Raw genomic sequence first — 21,875 nt, forward strand, 5'->3', positions numbered from 1 at the left:
TACCTTGCTGTGTGCGGAATACAGAGTGAAGCTGATTTATTTGATTTGTTATATATTTACTTATATTATTATATTTTTTAACTCACTATGGTTTAGAAAAAATCTCTGGATAGGGTTCTTTATTTTTATCTGCTCATCACATGAATTATTTAAATTATGCAAAAATATTCAAATTTTTTTACTCTTTTCTCTTTTCTTTCTTAACGCTGTGCTTTATCTAACCAGAGCGAGGAAGTGAAAATAATTTAATACTTCTATGGCGATCTAAAAATAAAAATTATATATATGAAAATATCTATCGATATTGAAAACTCACCTCCCTTCACAGTAATTTTCAGGTTTAAATTTTTAAAACATTCCTCTTATTATAATATTGAAGCGTGTAATTAAAATATGCGTGATAATTATATGTTTCATTTTTAATATTGCGGCTTATATTGTTGTGTATAACGTGTGTTTGACACGTAATGTCTATAAACAGAGAGGGAAGGAAAGGAGAGAGGGAAATAGTGACATTTTACCCCAAGTACCGTTTTCTGTGGACTGTTTTAAACGTGCTTTTCTTAGGAAATATTTGTTCAAATTGAAAAATTTTATGTCATAGTTCAATTTATTGAGGAAGGCTTTAGGCCATAATACTTCACTTTTGTCATTAAGCTTTCACCCACTATATCAGTCGGAGGAGTTACGTTGACCACATACAATGTGTCAGGGTATAGCAAAAAGCAAAAAAAAAACTAATAACTCCTTTATTAATTAATATTTTATAAAGATTGGGAACACAGAACACGCGCATGCTGTCTTTCTTTTCTGTATGGAGGCAATACGTGTTGAGTGGAAGCGAACCTCGTGCTCTACCTCGTAACCAGAGCGAAGAAATGGATATAAGAAATGGTATTATTTTACTCTCCGAGTAAGAATTGAACCTTAAACTCTCGCGATTACAACCTAAGTCATTGCGCAAAGTTACAGTCAGAGGCCACTACGCCACCACTGCCTCACTAGAGAAGAAGAATTATATAGTTTATTAATGTTACGTGATGAACGTTATATTCCATGAATTCTATGCAATTTAGTTTTATAGAACTCGTGCCTGACATGTAAATAAGTCGAAACAGACGTTAACCGTAGTGGATTAATCGGAACTACGAAGCCATTTCAATTTGTCCATTAACATACGAATAAAGGAAGCTGTGCCCGTACACTGCTTCTGAATCATCAATAGTGGGTTGGATTCCTATTTGGATATTACTTTCATTTCTTTGCTGTGGTAATAAGTAAGTTAAAAAATAGGGAATGAAGTGTCTAAACACTAAGTTCTCCCTGTCTATGCGTGATATAGCGTAAAGCTAAAAGACTCGCCCATAGAGGCTCCCCTACTAATTTCAGGATTATAGGTTAACGGGAACTACAGCTTACAAAACAAATATAAGTTTACTACATATACAAGCTTACAACTATAAATATTTTGTATAGTAAATTCTCATTTCGTGCCAAATTTTAACCACCTGTAATAATTATTCATGTTCATAGTTGCAGGTCCACGGGATCCATACAGGCTTTGATTACCCAGTGAATTTCATACAAAATGCAGCAAAACGATGAGTAATTGCTCATATCTTTTGATTGTATTTACTTATAACTTTAATTTTTCTATCATTGTAGATTATTTAATATTAATTTCAGCGTAATTCCATGTGATCTCGAGATAAATGGTCTTGACAAACGGACAGACAGTTAATAAAAAGTTCCATTGTAACCTTTTGAAGTACGAAGTCGAGTTCGAGTTTGAAGTACGAATTCCTAAAAAAGAATAATATGAAATCTTTTAACATAATATTTGTAATTCTTCAGTTAAAAAAATAAGAAACATTAAACAAAAACAATTAAAAGGGAGTTTATGAATGACATAATTCTAGATAGATAATTCAGATTACAGTAGTCCAAGTTCTTGACTTCGGTACTTGGCTATACTCCAACGGAAGTTTGCGACCAAATATGTTGTTGAATAATATTAAACTCTATATAATTCAATTTTAGAGTTGAATTTTGTTTAAATTGTTTCCTTTTATATTTTTCTTAAGTTAATTTGTTTCATTTGTATTTCGAGTGTAAGTACACCTGTAATTTATTTTAATTAAAGCTTATATAAATATCTTGAATAGTTATTAATGATTGTGATGCATTTTCGCATTCTCCATATTCAGTTCAGTTCTTTATTTATGGCGCTTTGAGCGTGCCAGTTGAGCACTGCCTGTCTCCATACAACGTGACAGGCGAAGTGATTCTCCATATTTTAAACACCGAAAGCTTTTGCCAATGAAAGCCATCATTCTGTATTTCTGCTTATAACCCACTTTATGTAAGAAAAAATCTACTACTTAGATAAAATACCACAAAATAGATTTAAACTATCTGCTATCATAGAAAGTAATATACACTACGATTATTCCACGAACCTAAAAAAAAATTACGATTAAACACGCTAACCTAAGGAACTATTGATTCGAAAGCAAAAAACCAGTTCATGTTTAATAGTCTATTCACAAGATATTCAGATGAGATTCTCTGTTATATCACTTTAATAGATTTTGTGTAGATAGCATTGTGTTCAGAGATGGTATGGTATGGTTCTTTATTTATGGTGTTCCGAGCGTGCCAATTGAGCACACATCACTTCGCCAATGTCACGACCTCCTGCAACGTGTCAAGTGTCATGTCATCTTAGTAATTCCATTTGATCACGTGGGCGAAGCTGCATGTAAAAGCTAGTCATGATAAAATAGTAATTAAAAGTTGCAAATTTAAAATACTAAAACATATTTAAATTTAAAAATATATGAACAAATAAAATTTGACGTCTAAATTGGCCTGTCAACGTCATGTACACGAATAGTAAATGGGCATATTACTTCTTTATGATCAAATACAATTTTCTATGAAACGGAATTGACGTTAACATGTCAACATAAATGTAGATGCTTCTACAAAATTTAATAAAAATAATTTCTATTTAGAAACCCATTGCAACTTGTAAATATAAATTGATTATGTCTGTAATGTAAACGGGTTAATTTTGGGTTTGACGAAATTATTATTGTAAAATAAATATAAAATATAGTTTAAAAAAACTAAAAATACGCTTTTCAACATCAAGTGAGTACTATAGAATGTGCGTGGAGCTATAAATCATTGGGCCAAAAGTCGAATGGTTTACTAGAAACCTCTGAATAGTTCCTAGATTCAGGTCCTGGCTCCATCATCACACTAATTCGTTGATACCGTAATACTGTATTCACAGTCACATAAGCTACATATAACTACCAAGTATCACGAGGATATAATTATTACAGGTGGTCAAGATTCAGATCCTTACATTTCATTACATAGTTTGTTACAGTTCGACCTAATAAAAGCGTGTTGTTAAAACCAGGTTTCGCCAATTCTTCTTTAGTAGGTCTATGAAAAAAATAGTCTCATCCTTATAAACAATATTAAAAATAATTTATCTTTTATTTATTCTAGTAAAAACCACCTTGGTTCTTCCCAATACATAGATAACCCGAATTTAAGGGCTGACGTTAACAAGGGTTGGTGTTTTCTGCCCCATCGGCGACTATCCAATGAGACGGGGTTAATTGCACCTCTCAATATCCTTTGACGGTTACTTTATACCGATTTTGTGTATTTTTGTGCCCTTTTCCTCGGTTCCGGTCAGATTTGACCTTTCGTAGTTTAAGTAAAAGTTACGATTAATAATCCTTGCGTTAAACATTTTTTTATGCAAGGTAGATGGCACCTAGTGTAAGAACACTACTTTCCCCACTTTCTTTCCATTTTTGAGACAATGATTGTTGAGTGGCGGATTTCAATCAGGGAAATGAAAATAATTTATTCCTACGAGTGGGAATCGAACACACCATCGTTGTCTTATAATCATGCGTTGTGTTGCTGCGACATGACTGCTTTAAATTATCATTTTCAGGATTGGGGATTGAACTCACAACCATCAAGTTTACAATGAGACGCTGTCAACAAAGTGTTAGGACAGTCTGTTCTCCGTTTATAACGCCGCGCTTCTGTTTTGTTGCCAGAACAAAGAAATTAAAATATATCATTCTCCTAAAATGAGAATCGAACCCACATCCTTCGATATTTTTAGTCAGTCGATATTCCACTGCGCTACTACGGCCCTTATAAATATATTCAAAAGTTGATCATTCTTTTTGTTTTGTGCGCTTAGATTGAGATTTGTTCTCAGTATAATATCAAAACTTAAGGGTTACAATCAGAAGTTGGACGTCATTTTACTGACATCCATCAAAGAGAATCGTGAGGAAACTTTCTATGATTTGGATTTCTTTGTTGAAATATTAAAAGGAATACTTTTTATATGGAAACCGTTCTCATTATCAATATTAAAATTCTAATATGGTTGTTACAATTTATTTATATTGTTAATTAGGAAGAATTTTACAAATGTCTGCTGCCAAAGGATAATGGCTTAGGATTATAATTTGGCAAGAGGTAATGCTATTTAGTAATTTTTTTTTAAGTATTATATATTTAAAGTAGTATAATATTTGAATTCACGTCTTGTGAATGCGAAGAGCGCGGGTTCAAATCCCGCTACATTCAAATTAGTTTCTGTCACTCAACATGCCATGTTTTGAATTCCAATAGAAAAGAGAAAATCTTTTGTCAATCCTTACTTACATTCCAAAAGAGATCTAAATGCCAAATTTTAACCTTTTACGTTTCGCACATTCGGGTGTACGTTATCTGTCCGTTACTCAGTAAAAAAAGGAATTTTAAAATTATTTAGGCCAGTCGTGGCGGGGCTGGGGCTGGGGCACTAAGTGGCTATAAACTGGTTCGATCCTTGTATTCTGAGGAACTGTTCTGGTACCTGCCGCTGAATTTTCTAATCGCACAGTACTTTCGGTTTCGTAGCAACCTGCAACTTCCTTTCACGCATTACGCAACTGTGGGATGGCCTACTTGCGGCTGCTTTTCCAGGTCGATATCACATGGGTCCCTTCAAAAAGTGCTTCTATCTCCACTATATAGGCCGGCATCTGTAGCTCCACTGATGTCCTACAGGGTCGTGGGTGGTGGTGATCACTCACCATTAGATGACTCGTACGATCGTTTGCATTGTTTACTCCATTTAAAAAACAGAAAAAACTGGATATTTCATTTTACATCTTAAAGTCCGCAGAAGCGAAGTTGCGGGAGAAGTTGATGCTGTTAGTTTTATGTCATTTAAAGACGCGTCACATATCCATTCTATATAATTAAGTGTAGTACTACTTAAGTGAACGTTAATTACGTCATTGTACTCAAAAGGCGACATAAAGTCCTTGGCATCAAGATTAATGTTTAAATAAGAAGCTTGTAGAAGTAGCTTAATCTACATGTTATATGTATGTTATGTACAAATATAATTTTAAGAAATTCTCTTGTTTCATCTTGAGGCCAGTAGTGACGTAGGGGCACAAGCGTGTGGCTGTGAGCGTGACAGGTTCTGGATTCGATTCCCACTTGAGGAAATTATATATTTAATATATTCATTGTCTCGCTCTGGGGTCGAGGCAAAGCGTGGCGTTGAGTGCTACCACTAAACACGCAATGTCCCCAGAATTCGGCGGAAAGTGGAAAACGGAGTGTATTGACAGCAGGTTCCCTCTGCCTTCCCTGATGTGCCCGGGATACAGTGTGAAGCTGATCTGATTTATTTTATTTAAATAATTTAATTGAGAAAAAATCAATTGAAGTTGAGTTGTATGACACATGAATCATTCGAAGTAAGTTACAGTGAGACGATTAACCTAATGAATATAGACTTCCTCGATAAATGGACTATCCAACATAAAAACATTTTTTCAATTTTAACTAATAGTTTCTGAGATAAGTGTTTTCAACCAAACAAATTTACATATAATGATTATTTCTCTGTGTATAATGATTATGTCCTTAAAAAGAAAAAAAAGAGATTTTCAATATCACCAAAGGTCACAGACCTAAGAAAAACCTAGGAAAACTCTTTTATAATATATTTTTACTAAGGCTTTCAAAAGAGATCTAGATTCTAGATCCCTTTGGTACAGTGTTGAATTATTCATCCCCTCGCACTAACCCATGCTGAAATTCAAAAAAGCCTTTAAAAACTTCGTAAATTATATGCTGAATTAATTAAATAATCAGAGGGCTGTGAAGTATGAAATAGTGGATATGGTATTTAAATATTTAGATTTTTTTCTTACAACGTAGTAGTCTCTCCTGAGAGACATTCTGTTGACAGACGAACAGACAGACGGACAGATATTGGAATCTTAATAATAGGATACAGGCCGCCCTCCAACCAGATGGACCGTTAACCTCAAGAAGACAGTGGGAACCCGCTGGATTCAAAGGGCGCAGGACTGGACGGAGTGGCGAGCATTGGAGGAGGCTTATGTCCAGCAGTGGACTCTAAAGGGCTGATGGATGGATGAATAATAGGGTTCCGTTTTACCGTTAAGGTACGAACCCCTAAAAAAAGCCAAGCATAAATTACAACCTACTCATAATCTAAATGCGGCCTCTGGGAGTTGATAAAAAATACCGGCACGTAATCGCGTATCATAAAAATTCATATCGTAAGTTGGTATGTGTGATGCCACTTGAATTAATGTATTTAAAGATTCTCTCGCATGTGCAGTTTAAGATTAAAATAATATAAACGTTATATAACCCAGTAAAAGTGGATGGAATTTTTTAATATTATGTTTTTAGTATATGAGGCCGGTCGTAGCGCAGGGGTACGAGCGTGCGACTGTATGCGGTAGGTTGTGGGCTCGAGTCCCACTCGAATAAACGAAAAATTTTATATTTTCATTTCCTTGCTCTGATAACGGTGAAAAGCGTTTCTCCAGAATTTACCTGAAAGTGGGGAACGGAAGTGTATTTATAGGAACGCAGTCTCTTCACACTAGGTTCCAAGATACCCTTTGCTGATTCTGAAATAACAATTTTTTTTGCTAACTTTTAGTGTAAAAAAACTGCGTAATGTTTAACACAAAACATTAGAATTAAAATAAACCCGAAACATTTCGCAAAGTAATTGGCACAAGCGTTTGGTTTTTTACAAACATGTTTAAATTTGAAAATTGTTACAAATCGTATGAATACATTTACTATTTTAATTGTTCAATTCTAACAGTCTACTTGAAAATATAAAAAATATACAGCAATTTTATATTATAAAACTTTATTTCCCTAATATTTCAGATAGTGATGAAATCGGTAACTAAGTTCCTAAAGCTGTTCTTCGGAGAAGTCTTACGAGAGGAGTAATTGGCGATGCGGGATCTAAATTTGAATATAATTAATAAATTATTGCTGGTGTTATTATTTCAAAAATGAATTAAATTTAACAAATCTTTTTTTTTCGTTAAGAGATTTTAATATAGGGCATATTTTAATTGTATATACCGAGTTCTTTGGCGTTACTATGAGCGAATGTTAAAGAAAACATGTTAAGCTATTCGTTCACCATTGTTCGAGTTTTTGCTTACTGCAGGGGGGGAAATGAAAATAATTTAAACATAATATATCGAATTGGGATCTCCACGGTAACCAAGTTAAGGTCAGAGCTCTTCTAGCTCGGCCTCCCCAAGCCCGGCGACGTTGTAGAGGCCCATATGGCCAATACTGCTCTGTCGAAAAACGAAAAACGAAAACGACTTGGGATCAAACCCAAAGTCATAGCAAAAGACAGACACCCACTATGCTAAAACAGTCTCTAAATTGCGAAAATTCTTTGCAAAATATATATGAAATGCTATCAAAAATAATAAACATTAGATATATAAAATATTTTAATAGCAAATTGCATTATTAGCATTTCAATTGTTATAGTGCTAAAACAAAGCCACAGTGAATATTTATGAGATTTGATATTAATCAAAACAGTGTAAATTGTATACCACATTCATTATAGACTAGTGTATTCATGTTTAAACAAAACCATGTAAAATAAACATTGTTTTATAGTACGTATTTGTATTTTCAGCATTAATTTGTACTATAATATTAAACGAGACTAGACCAACACGCGGCTTTGAAAGATTTTTCATAAATTTATAGTTATTCTGGTGTATGAGTTATATTAAAAGTCCTCTCTTGACAAACTTTCCTATGTATCCATACCTATATTATAAATTCGAAAGTAACTCTGTCTGTCTGTCTGTCTTTTACGCAATCAGGGCCAAACCGCTGATTTAATTGTGATAAAATACTCATATAGAGATACTTGAGGGTCCCGGGATGAACATAGGATACTTTTTTTTTCTCATATTTGTAATATTTTCGATATATACCAATATATAAAAATAATTAATTTGACAAGCAATTTATTCCGCCATGTTAATAACAATCGTCGCTACTCGTTGCTAAGCAACGGCTTGCAAAGTTTGTTGTTTTAAGAAAAAGTCACCCAAAGTGAATTTGCTTAATGCATACATGGCGCGCGCCGATATAGATTTGTATATATTAACAAAAATTAGATGATTTCTATAATTTGATATTCATCCTTATGAAAATAAATATAATAGTCACTTTTAGCATTTTATCTAGATTGAAATTATAGTTTACTGTATAATATTCTAATAAATAAGATGTCACTGATTCGGAATGACCTAGACTATGAGTGGTATAGTATGACCTACGCGAACGGGCAGATGACTTTGATGATTTTGTAAATTTTTATATATTTTCGAATTTACTATTATTTTTTTAGTAATTATTTGCTGCTTATAATTAATTTATCTCAGTTCAGTTATCTATACCGATGTTATACACTTAAAATAAATAGTAATTTTAATCATTCGGGATTTTATTTAATATTGTTCGCAAAAATTAATAATTATTTAATATAGAAAAATGTTTAGTACGCGCGCACGGCAAACTTTAGGTACTTTTTCTATTATTAAGAATTTCTTTTAGTTACTTTTACTTCTTTTGTTTGTTCATTATTGTTGTTGTTCAGTATTTTTTCTAATAATAAATCTCCACTTATTATTTTTTAACTTATTTTAATTATTTAGGCTTATATTTTCGCGGGCGTAGCCGCGTCCGGGCCCACTAGTAATATTATATAACTAGGATTGATTTCAACATAATTATGACTTCGCATAGTCAAAGATGGAAATTACTAAGAGTACACAGTTATCCATTCTTTCCGCTTTTTTTACTCCATTCTTTTTTGTTGTAATCTATATATATAAAAGGACTTGTCCTCACTGACTGAGGTAAGACGCACGCACAGCCGTAACCGCTGTGCGTAGAAACGTTAAATTTGGACAAAAGTTTACTTTCGTAATCTGGACATCCACTAAGAAGGGATTTTGAAAAATTTTAATCCTAAAGGGGTGAAACAGGGGTTTCCATTAAGACTTCGCCGAATTCTTGAGGCATTGCGTGTTAAGTCGTGGAACTCGAGCGAGGAAACAAAAAGAAATATTCTCCAAATGGCAAACGAACTCTGACGTTACTGACGAAATATTGACGTTGAACTGGTTATAACAACATATTTTTTAAAACAATGATCTAATATAAAATTAAATATTATTTCAACTAGTAGAACTAAGTAACAACGGCCTATTAACAAGCAATTTTCACTAATTCACCACAATTCACACTTTCAAGTTGGAAACTAAAACGCAACTAAGTCGGACTTTGCAAACTTAAATGCATGCACTAGATCTCCCTTACATTTCACACTAGTTACAGTTTAAATGAACGTTTAATATTATATTACTTTGTATGTTGACAGCATCTTGGACACATGATGGTTGTCGGTTCAATTCCCACTTCGGGGAATTAATTACATTTTCATTTCTTTGCTTTGATCAGTAAAACCGCCGTGTTGAGTTCAGACTCTCAACACACAATAACTCGAATCCAGGCGGAAAACACAGACGGAAACAGAGAGAGATTGTTAATAATAGGTTCCCTCTTCCTAACGTGTTGAGTGGGAAAATGCGTCAAGTTGTGTTTTTTAGTGTCTATTGTGAGGTCAACCCCCACTTTTCATTTCCCCCCCACATTTCTCCGCTCTAACGAGCGCAGCGTTTCCTCTAAATGACTTCAATCCTGTTGGAAAACGGAGAATGGAGTATCTTATTAATCCTGATTACCCTACTGAGCGAAAAAAGATAAAGCTCTTATATCTTTACTAAATTAAAACACTTATTATCTACTTCAACTCAAGAAACTTCAACTTCACAACCAAATATTCGCCATTCGTAGAATGAAGTGGCCATTTGGAGACCTCTTCTTTGATTGAAGTCCTTACGGACCTAAAAGGCTCTTGAAAATACATTTCCGTTCTACAGTTTCAACTGAAAATGCGGACAAACAAAATTTCCACCGGAAATTGGGTAAATGAACAAACATTTTCCCCTTTTAATACATTATCAAGCTAAGTTGACGTATTTGCTAAAACAGAACACTCAGTTATGATTTGGAAATAGAATAGTGACTTTTCTTTTCTATTTCTGTTTTACTCACTGTTTTGTATTATTTTGTTGCTTCACGTTGTATCACGCATATAGCAGGATAGGTAGAGGGAACATAAGATACGTAACTCAACACGGCAACCCTAAAAATAACTTCTTACCGTAACAATCTTCATATAATTAATATTCCTGAAAAGTACTCAACCCCATAATGAAGTTGAATCCTAAAGAAATGTTTTGTTACTTCTTTTGATTGAGTCGTTTTCTTTCACTGTAATTTGCTGATTGTTAAAATGAAATTAGCTCGTTTTTTCGTTATTTATGGTGGCCATTATGAAAAAGTTCTTTTTATCTTTTTTCGCGTTGTGGTAATTACGTCATACATTTTTATCGAGCTACGTCAAAATTCTTGTAACTAATATGTTTACTTATATTCTAAAGCAGAATAGTTTGTTAATTTTTACGCGAAAAACTGGTTCAAATTTAAAAATTATGTTTGTAGTGAATAGTTCATTTATCGAGGAAGCCTAAAGGCTATATAAAATCACGTTAATAGTTTCGATGTGACACTGCACCTGCAGTTAGAATTACTTCGGGAATTTGAGAATGTGTCATGGTGTCATACAGCTCTTACTTATTTCCATATGCCTACCGTATTTGTATAATTTAGCGATATTATAACAATAAGTTTAAGCGGGTAAAGCAAAGTTTGGGTCGCTAGTTTTAGATAAAACAAGATTCCCACTATAGCATAACGATATTCGTCCCTAATGTCGGCCTAATGATGCACTGTCCAACTGGAGTACATGTAACGCTATATACCAAGGCGTTTTGTGGTTAATGAGATTTTACTGTAGTTTAGCCATGGTTTCTTATAATAATGTACTTTAAAAAAAACTGGTCAAGTGGTCGAGTGTAAGTTGGACTCGCCCGCCAAGGGTTCAGTTCAGGATTGGAGATCAAATAAGTTATAAAAATTGACTAACTTAAGTTTGCAAATTTTTTTATGAAGTGAACTACGAATAAGCTTTTTTTAGATTCAGGCTGCATGGCACATAGCAGGGTAGGCATTGGGAGCCTGGGAACCTAGTCACTCCGTTCCAATTAAGGAACTTCCGTTCTCTAATTTCCGTCGAATTCTCGAGGCTTTGCGTGTTGATTACCAGAGTTACGCTCTAACGTGCTCTACTCCTTACCAGAGCGAGGAAATGAAAATATAAAATATTACATTCGAATCGAACCCATGGCACTTGCGTTTAAAATCGGCCTCTACGTATTATATAAACTACAATATATTATAAGAAACGTATTTCCCACATGGAACTCAATAGTACGGTCACGTGCAAAATCGTTATATTCCGCAATGAGAGGTCTCAGGAGTATCAAAACTTATGGCGACTTCAAGTTCTATTAGTTGTCGTATAAGGTGATAATGGACGTAATGAGAATAGCTGGATGTTATCTCTTTTAGTATAGCAACATATGTATTTGTGCCTCTATAATTACAGTTATTTTTTTTCTTATATTTTTCTCTCTCTCTCTTTTAGCTTCTTTTGTCTTCCGAGCATAGCAGAGTAGGCAGAAGGAATCTGGGAAGCTAGTGTCAAGACAATCCGTTACCCATTTTCCGAAGATATTACGTGTTGGATGGAACTTCAAAGCTCAAGCTCCGAACTCAAAGCTTCAAAACTTAAAAGAGACAGAAATTAAAATATTAAATATTTCATCCCATGGCCCGATAGGAAATCGAAACCCACTAGAGAAAATAAAATATTTAACATCTTCATTACTTCGCTGTGGTGTCGAGAGAAGAGCGCGGCGTTAAGTTCCGCCACTAAACACGCAATCCCTCCAAAAATCTGCGGAAAGTGGGGAATGGATTATCTTAACACTAGGCTCCCACTGGCTACCCTGCTACACGCAAGATACAGCGTCTATATAATCTATATTTAGTATTTACAATATTTATATAGATTACTTATAATTATATTCTTTAAAATATTTAAAAGTAATCTATATTCATGTACTGTACATAAATTCAATATAATTTAGCTAAATATCTTAGCCGAGGGCGAGGCTTGAAAGGCAAATGAAATCCTTCTGTCTCGTACAATTAAGCACGATTGCGGTCAAGGTCCTTACTTTGTTATTGTAATAGGATGGCATTAGCCAGGCTTAGGCCTAACTTTAGGTTATACCTTAGGAGCATTGTTTGAATTGTTTTATATGGTACCCTTATACTTATTGTAGCTTGCTTATGTTTTTTTTTATCAAAAGTGCTTATAATAGTCTATTTGAATCATGAATATTTTTAATTTGAATTATGTATGTCTATATATATATAACTATATTTATTTAACATTTTCAGCGCTATATAATTACAAAAATCTTTTTTCGTATCATACCAACTTTCTAACCATACTTTACTCTCGATCGTTTAAGGCGCTCTCTACGGTGAAGTTTACCTCCACGAACTTAAGATCCATCTCTCCAAGTTTTACTTTACATGCTTCTACTGAAGTTGTTGGGAGTTAATATTTTTTTTAGATATTGAGAGTTCCTTTTTATCTTTTTAATACATTTTTCCCGTCAGCATGTAGGGTTGGCAGAAAAAATTTAATATTAAATAATAACTGATTGTAAACATGAATGTTTTGAATTAGATTCCCACACGGTGGAGTGAATTATTTTCATTTCCTCGCTCTGGTGAAAAGACAAAGCGGAGACTTGATTTCCGCCACAACAACACACAATGTCTTGAATAGGAACTAGGAGGTCCGTGGGCGGTGTGCCGGAGCCAGAGTATTTTAGTATTAGGTTCCCTACCCAGCTATTTTTGGGATACAACACGTGTTTAAAATAATCAAATAGATGTATTTGTATAAACGTATACTAACCCTTTAACTGCATAGTAAACGATAGATACATGTATTACACTATAAAATATATTAATATATGTATTATATAATACACCAAATTAATACAATCTTTTTATATTTTATATCACGCAAATATAATCTTGAAAAAACATACATTATTACGTGACCGTAAATGTTTTCCTAACCCCTAAGAAGTGAAGTTTACCATGTAGGTACATACATATATGGTAAACTTCAGTCTTGTATAGTTTTCTTCAATCTATACTAATATAATAAAGCGGAAGAGTTTGTTTGTTTGTTTGTTTGTTTGTTTGAACGCTAAGATCTCTGAATCTACTGGTCCGATTTTCATTGTTTTTGTTTTGTATGAAAGCTGCATTCTTCAGAAGTGCTATAGGCTATATAACATTACATTACACATATAAACTAATATATTTTAAAGTACATTCTAATTTGACATGCAATTTATTCTGCCATGTTAATAACAACCGTCGCGTCGCTACGCAACCGTTACCGCGACATTTTGATATTCATCCTTATGAATAGTCACTCTTAACATTTTATCTAGAATGAAATTATAGTTTACTGTATAGCATTCTAATAAATAATTAAGGAGATGTCACTGATTCCAAATGACCTAGCCTTCGGGCGGCATAGTGTGAGCGACGCGAACAAGCAGATGACGTTGACGGTTTTATAAATTTTCATACATTTTCGAACTATTGTAAATGTTTATGTAATTAATTGCTGTTTATAATTAATTTAAGCCACACTTTGGTTCTCTTCTTATTTTATTTGATATTGCCCGTTAAAATTATCCTACTGAATAGAGAGAAATGTTTAGTTATTTCGTAGAGTCGATATCTATGTACGCACGCACGGAAAACTTTAGATACTTTTTCTAATATTAAGAATACCTATCCTTTAGTTACTTTTAATCCTTTTTTTGGTTCATTTCAATAACTCAGATATTTTTTTCTAATAATATGTCTCTACTTATTATTCTTTTTGATTATTTAAGCTTATATTTTCTTACGAATTCTATTGAAAATTGAAAATAATTTCATGAATATTAATAAATATTCTTACAGTTGAAGCAGGCGTAGCCGCGTCGGGGCCACTAGTCTTATATATATCTTGTATAGTTTTATTCAAAATCTTATTAAAATCTATTTCGTATTTTTTTAGAAAACATATAAAAAGTAAGCGAATACCGCCCTCTCTTAGAGCCTGTTTCTAGGTATTGAATAACACTTTAAAAATATCAGAAATATCTATTACATAGTTTTAACGATTTATGCGCAAATTGGCCGAAATGTGTTTTATTCTATGTTAAGATGAAAAAACATCTTTGTTTATTTGAGACATTTAGATTTATTACGGTTGAGGTTAATATTTTAAATAATAGATTAATTTCTAGATGCTTTTAGTAATAAAATGTAATATTACTACTATACTTAACGGCTTATATAGTCATTGTAGACGGAAAGTAGTAGTAATAGTTGTACTCTGTTGTATTATTGTATTGTATTGTCTGCAGTCTTCCCGGTATCTTATATATAAGCCGAGAATAATTAATAAGGACTAATAAACGGAGCTTGGAACAAGACTGTCTTGTTTCAGGCATGATTAATTTTAAAAGCTTTTATTTATATGTATATCTATATTAATATGTTAATATTTAAGAGTTTGTTTGTTTGAACGCTAAAATCTCTGGAACTAAACTATCTTTGGTAGTGGACTGCGATGCTTAGTTAAAATTCCTTTAATAACCTTACCAGGCCGTATAAGGAATAATAAAAATACGATGACCGGAGATTGTAAATATGCAAAACTATTTTTTTTTTCATCTTAACGCCTAGTCGTACATAGAAGGCTGGGTATACTTAGTGTCAAGACACTCCGTCCACTCTCAATTCAAAATATTGCGTCTTGGCTTTCATATTTTACTTTAAGGTTGCAAAACTGTCTATATACCTAATCTGGTAGATAAAGCGCGACGTTGAGTTCCTCCCCTTATTATGCAACTTCTCGAAAATTGGATAAAAAGTGTAGAGAGAAGCAGGTTTTTTTTCTTTTAAAGACTAAACAACTCAACATTTTTACCGTTTAGCCGATAAACCCCGAGAGACATTCATCATGAACTTGGCTTAAACTGCAAAATATCGAACGTGTCCCGATTCCGAATGTACGATCTTCAGTTTAGTATCGGCAGTATGATATATGACACTTGAACTGGAACACGATAGGATAATCAGTCGATTTTACTTTTGACCTAAAACTGAGGAAATATAATGAATTTCCTTTAAATGTTAATTAAATCGAATGAAATGGTCACCCTGGTAACAAGACAGCTCGACTTTAGGTGACGCAACTTAATATATAATGTCTTAAAAATTGGGTGGTGCATGGGAAACTGAGTGTTCTTACACTACGTTCCATCCTACCATTCTCTATGCAAAATACAGCGTAGAGCTTAAAAAAAAGGATATATAAGTATAAAACCCTATATAACGAAATCGGTTAATTTTTTCCACGCAACAGAAATTCCCGTTTCGCTCCAAGCTGTTAAGGTCAATCAGATATCAGAAAACTTCGCAAGGAAATGTGCCAATAAATTCAAAACTTTACGTTTGCCCCTTAATTTTTGTACAATCTTTCTGTCCGACCTTTTTCCGGTGATTGGAAATAAAACAGATTTTAATCGTAATTGAAGGTATTATGAAAACCTTTTGTCGAGAATTCTACCATTCTTGGAACTGGTAATTTCTTTGATATATTCTTGATGGAGAATAAAGTATCGCTTGATTGTAATTTGTGTCTTTTGTTATATAACGTCTAGAAGGTTCTGGGTGATCATCATTTTATAGATTTTATATTCTATATACATATACATTTTATTAATAATGCCATAGTAGAGAAGCAAAACAGTATGTAACTGTTAATGCGGTGGTTGTGGGTTTGATTTCCATTCGGGAAAATTCCGTACTTATAGATTTTTGTAACATTTTAAAGACATTTATAACTCCGTGGTGCAGCTCGATATAACTTTATGTAAAAAATAGCTTTTCTCATTTTCCTGCGTAACGAAGTAGCTGCCGACTGGAATAGAAACCACTGTTAAGACATTCTGTTGTTAAATATCAAGTTCACTCAAGTTTTCAAGACATTGCGTCTTTATTACTGTAACTCAACACCGCGCTTTATGTATTAGAGCGGAGCAATCAAAATAATTTACTTTGATTATAATACTTAATAAGATATCTATCTTTATTCAAATTAAAATAAGCAAATTTATTATTTTCAAATAATAAACTAATTGTATATCTCAATTTATAAAGTACTTGCTAATTAGGGCTTGAAAATTCAAGTAAAACCAATTTGAAGTTTCTAATAAAATTACAGTTTTGAAAGCAGATTTGTAAGATAAATGTTTAATTAAAAATCACAGTCAACATTGCATAGATTATAATTAATTAATGAAAACGTCATCTCAAGATGGATCTCAGAGTTGAGAGCGGTTTATATGTAAATACGTCTACTACGTGGTGTCCATGAAAAATGAAAGATAAAGTTTATTAATAGTAGATGTGTATATACACATTTTGCATATATATGTATATTAAAAGACCAGTAAGAATCCTTTAATCCTTTCACCCAACAAAAAAAAATATAAATTCAACATTGCTTATGTGTTATGTATGAAAAATAATAAAATTTTAACGATTTTTAACCCGTGCCTCTCATAAGCCGTCCAAGGGCTCTGGCTTCTAAGCAATACGCTCTTATCAAGCTATGTCAAAATTCTTATATAGCTGTAACGTCTTAATTACAATAGTCCCAAAAAAAGATTTTCTTTAATAAAGTAAATAAAAAAACATAATATATTTACTTGAAATTATGTAAATTATCAAAATAATTTTACTAAATTTAAATGAAGTTGATGGTATTACACATCCTGTCGCTTCGAAAACTTAGCGCTAAGCGTCTAAATTACTTCAGCCGGACGCTAATTTGGAACAAAAGGATGACTTACGTTAATCATTTCTAATTCGAGGCCACTCGTGGCGTAATGGCATAAGTGTGTGGCGGTAAACTGGTTGTCAGTTCGATTCTCACTCAAAATATCAAATATTTCTTTAAATTCTTGTTAAGTGGCGGAACTCAAAGCCGCACTTTGCCTTGTCACCAGAGCGAAGAATTGAATATATTAAATACTAGCGACCCGCTCGCGGTTTCACCCGCGTGAACTATGTTATTATTAATTTCTGTCTCCATGACTACGTCCTAGTGACGTTATGCAAAATTTGAGACGCCTAGCATTTGTAGTAACGAAGTTTCATACAAACTTTCGACCCCAAAAACAACCCCTTGGAAGTCGAATATTGCAAATTCCCGTCTTAGCGAGCACCTACGTCCTATAACTAACTCCTATGCAAAATTTGAGATTCCTAGCACTTGTAGTTTCTAAGATTTCGTGATGAGTGAGTGACCTTTCGATTTTATATATATAGATATAATTCCTCCGAGTGGGAATCGAACCCAAAATCTTTACGTTTCCAGCCCCACATTTGACACAAATTAAGAATTTGCAGTACAAATAAAGGTAAAAATATGAAAAATTAAAATTATAGAAAACATTCTCCTAAACTAAAAGTAAGCCTATAGTAATCGCATATACAAGCAGACATCTAATAATTCCGCCTTTTCACCACTTTTTTATTCAGAATAAATTAATTTTCAAAGAATTACAGACTGAGGAGAAATGAATCCATACATAAAAACACAATGAAAAAATAATATTAAACTCTCGTTAAATTCAATATACCGGACGTTAGAGGCAATTTTGCAATGACGATAAAACCAAATGTTCATAAAATAATATTGGATGGCTCATGAAATAGGCCTTATCTGTTATACTATAAAAATTACTTTACAACTCTAGAAGTTAACTTACAAGGTAAATGTGTTGTCATAATTGATATTTGGATATAGAAAACGTAGTGATAGATCACTTTGTTCTCAGAACTTTATTGGAATTTATAGTGGGATTTAATTCCACTTCAAAAAAAAACCCGCTGGTTTTTCTGAGGCATTAACTACTGAACCGATGTATATTTTCTTATTTTCAATAAAATTATTAACTTTGAATTTAATTACTTCAAATTTAGTGCATGAGTGTACATATATCTAAGTAAGCGATAAATTGCATGTACAAATGGACGCTTGCAGGATTGAATTTGTATGTAAATTAATTTAGTACATAGTAAATTAATAGAAAAATATATGTTCTTAAATGTATCTCAAATACTAAAATTTAATAGTTAATAGCTATTAAAAAAGTTAATAAAAATTTTATTTAAAACAGTTTTATTAGAAAGTCTTTACAAATGTTGAGGTCATCATCATGAACCTGAGTGCAATAATGACGGACTATAAACTGATGATGGAGTTTCCCCACTCCGGGGAATCCATTATTTTCATTTTCCCGTTCTGGCAAAAATGTGGCGTTGAATTTCGCCATTTAGTACACAATATCTTCGAATCTAACGGAAATTAGAGAAAGCAGTGTCTTAACACTATATTCTCTCCGTCTACTCTGCTATATGTGAGATACAGCGTGAAGCTTTGCAGAGCATAAATTATAGGTATTCCTTTTATTATTAACCCCAACATGTAATATGTATATATGTGACTCGAGTACACAACAATAAGTGAATGTAAATATTTTCTTTTTATTCTTGTTTGTAAGCATTTTCCTTTTACCTAATTTCGTGGAGTTCTCTTAATAAAGGAATAATATTAGATGAGGCAGTTGTGCGTCTTCATCATTTCAGTCGTTTTGCCATGTTTTGGTAAACAGTTTATTTTTTATATTTATTAGCTTAGTGAAAGGTTAATAAATATAAAAAAATATCACATGATGATGTAAGCAGAGAGAATCTAGTGTTAAGACCGTGATCAATTCCCAACGCGAATGAATGACGGAACTCAACGCCGCGTTTTGTTTTATTACCAGAAAATAAAACATCCTTTTGGAACGAAATCGAACCCACAAGCGTCGTACAATCGTTGTGCCGGTACACCACATCGATTTTAATAATATGTATGTATATAACAGAATAAATTGAACTAAGACTAGTTAGCTCGTTAGTGTTATGAAAAGAAAAAAAAACAAAACGTAGATACAAATTCAAATATAAAATTACAAATGAAAAAAATCTATAGTAGAAACTTTGTCCTTTGACTGTATTCACGATTTTAGTTCATTTTCAAGTATAACTTTACATTTAAAAAAAAAATGTGCAGAGTTTTTAATTTGTTACGTTCATATTTACATAGCAATGTTGCCGTTTTTTAAACGACTTTTATATGAAAAGTGTTATAGTACAGAAATGTTTTTATGATACATCAAAAGAATTTCTTTTTTTTATTTATTAATGCATATTCTGACACTCGTATAACTGTGTACTAATAATGTTTGAAAACGACTCTAGGTAAACGGAACCGGATGTGAAGGCACTACAAAAGGTAAATAACTTAACTAAACTAAATATATAGAAAACTACACCAAATAGAGTGTAAAATAACGAATTAGTTAAATTTTAACTGAACTAGTTAAGGTTAAATGCTACACACTCGTAGATCCGCGACCGCAAACAGTAATTCGCAAGTTTTAACTGGTTGTGCGGAACCGCAATGTAATTTAACCGCTTTTGCTCATACGTTTTGTATGTGTGAACTGAATAGATGATAATAATTAACGTCTTTTTGGTACAGCTAGTTAGATACGAGTATTTACGTGTGGCCAGTTCACAAGCGTGCGACTGTAAACGTGGTAGGTTATGGGTTCGATTCCTCCCTCTAGTAACTAGGTAAAGCATGGCGTAGAGTTTCCCCACACAACACGCAATGTAATCCAGAATTCGGTGGAAAGTGGGAACGGAAGTGTTTTAATGGGAAAGGAGTACTTAACACTGGGTTCCCAGGTTGCCTCTGCCTATCCTGCTACGTGCAGGATACAGCGTGAAGTTAAAAATGTTAGATAGTTTATTTATCGTGGAATTGGTTATCGCTATCACGCTAATTGTGATGTAATGTAATCTATAATCTTCTATGCGTGAAAAAGAGTGAAGAAAGAAAAAACAACAACGCTCGTCAATTATCACAAAAGCATCTACCAGACTATATATCAGTAAAATTACTTTTATTTCAATTTTACTCGTACATAAGTGTTAGCATGGGACCCGTTATTCATATAAAATATTTTTCGTTATTATTAAAATATGTGTTTACATACATGTATAAAATAATATAAGAAATATTAAGACCAATTCTCGAAATTAATGTTTTCAACAAAAAAAATATCATTTCGATGTACGCATGTAATATTTCATAAAATATTTTCACCGCTTTTTTAATAAACTGAAACTGAACTGAACTAAAATAAACTTTTGAAATGTAAAATACTTTTTTAATTGAAAGTTTTTATAATAGTCATCGAACCTAAATCCATTACGGCGATTCCAATTCAATATGGAGCAATCATATGGCAATTTAACTACAAGGACTGTAGTATACTATACTATACTCGTAAGTAATAGCTGTAGAGTCAATTACTAAATTAGTAGCTTCTCTGTATCTCACATATAGCAATTCCTACTTGTGAAAATAAAAAGTTCTAACATTTCACGCAATTTCCAAAAGTCAACTTTTGGAGGAATGTAGTGTTTTAACACTACATTATGAATCAATTCTACTACATGTTAGAGATGCGGAAAGTTACAAGAAGACGTTAAGGTTCTTTCTATATAATTTTAGACCGTTATGGCACAGTGGGAGAGCGGCTCACTGTTAAGGCGACTGTTGTGAATACAATACTTACTCGGAGAAATTATAATATTTTTTTATGTATTTTTATTTATTTGTTAAGTCTTGGCGCATAGGTAAAATTGTGCGACACTAGCTGTTTCTATTATATTGTAAACGAGACAGATTGTGGGTTCAATTTTCACTCGAGGTAATGAGATATTTAAACTAATATTTTCAATTTCTTTGGTTACGAGGCAGTGCAGAGTTGAATTCCGCCACTCACTCTGCCTACACTGATATATGCGGGAAACAGCGTGAAGTCTTATTTTTTTATTTCCGGTTCTGGTATACAAACACGACACTGAAAACTGAATGACTCGAAAGTAACCAATCCTTATTATCTAATCTACTAAGCGGAAAAAGTTGGGAGGCTATTTAAAAAAAAACAAGAAATATATACGAATAAGTATTAAGGATTAGTATTATTATAATATATAGTAGGTACGTATGTGTTTGTAAGTCAAAGTTGATATAGCAAGTTTATTATGGCACCCTTCCTATTTCTTATACATCTCACTTTATGATACGTAATACATATTCAGCTGTGGTTTAGGCTATAAACACACTTGGTGTAAACTTAAAAAATAATAGTCTAATCCAAGTAAAGAAATAACTTAATACT

The 21,875-nt window shown here is 32.9% G+C and overlaps 1 protein-coding gene across 1 annotated transcript in view; it reads left to right on the forward strand.

Annotated features, from left to right (window-relative positions):
- The window catches only part of LOC146535313 (uncharacterized), a 212,387-nt gene that overhangs the window by 58,707 nt on the left and 131,805 nt on the right, over positions 1-21,875 (forward strand). The gene's annotated exons all lie outside the window — the stretch shown is intronic.

Source organism: Heliconius melpomene, chromosome 10, assembly GCF_056956725.1.
Source record: "Heliconius melpomene rosina isolate 202511_hmr_F chromosome 10, ASM5695672v1, whole genome shotgun sequence".
Taxonomy (NCBI): Eukaryota; Metazoa; Arthropoda; class Insecta; order Lepidoptera; family Nymphalidae; genus Heliconius; species Heliconius melpomene.